Below are 807 nucleotides of genomic sequence, written 5' to 3'. Positions count from 1 at the left end.
ATCCTGCCGCACACAGCACATTGGCGACTGTTAGCAATCTAGTATAGTATAGACATCTGTGATCATAACTGATACATAAACTGTAGTATACATGTTTGATAGTAAGCTATAGGCTGCTTTCCTTTTAGGAGACACAAATCGATACAGTATAACACACTTGAACACAGTTTGCTACACTTAAATGGAACACCATATGTGTATCGTGTGTACGAACTTTTAATACCTAACCTTAAAAGATTTGAATTTCCTTAATGGAGACACACGAGATCCGATTATTTCTTTAAGATGAACGCAATAACGAATATTCTGATGGAAAATAGCAGTAGTAGTAGCAGCAGCAGTAGCAGTAGCAGCATTACTAGTAGTAGTGAATATGAATTTTCAACTGATGATGAACAAAATCATGATATTCTGTTTCCAATCCTACAAATGCTTAATATAAATTATACAAATTCTTAATATATAATACTTAATAATACTAATACTAATACTAATAATACTATAATATTATAATACTAATATAACACTATAATACTATAATACTATAATACTATAATACTATAATACTATAATACTATAATACTATAATACTATAATACTAATTAAGTATATAATACTTAATACAAATTCTTAATATAAATTATAAGTATATAATACTTGCCATTATAATGTTTTATTAACATTCGTCGACTTAAGTACCGAGACACTTCAATATCTCCAGATATTAACAGAACAAAATGATGGAAATTGATTTGCGGGTGCGTTCTAATATCACTTAATTCATAAAATCACACTTGAACAGACTCG

This window comes from Mycetomoellerius zeteki, unplaced genomic scaffold (genome assembly GCF_001594055.1).
Source record: "Mycetomoellerius zeteki isolate Tzet28-1 unplaced genomic scaffold, Tzet1.0 scaffold50, whole genome shotgun sequence".
Classification (NCBI taxonomy): Eukaryota; Metazoa; Arthropoda; class Insecta; order Hymenoptera; family Formicidae; genus Mycetomoellerius; species Mycetomoellerius zeteki.
Note: the sequence above shows the minus strand (reverse complement) of the source record.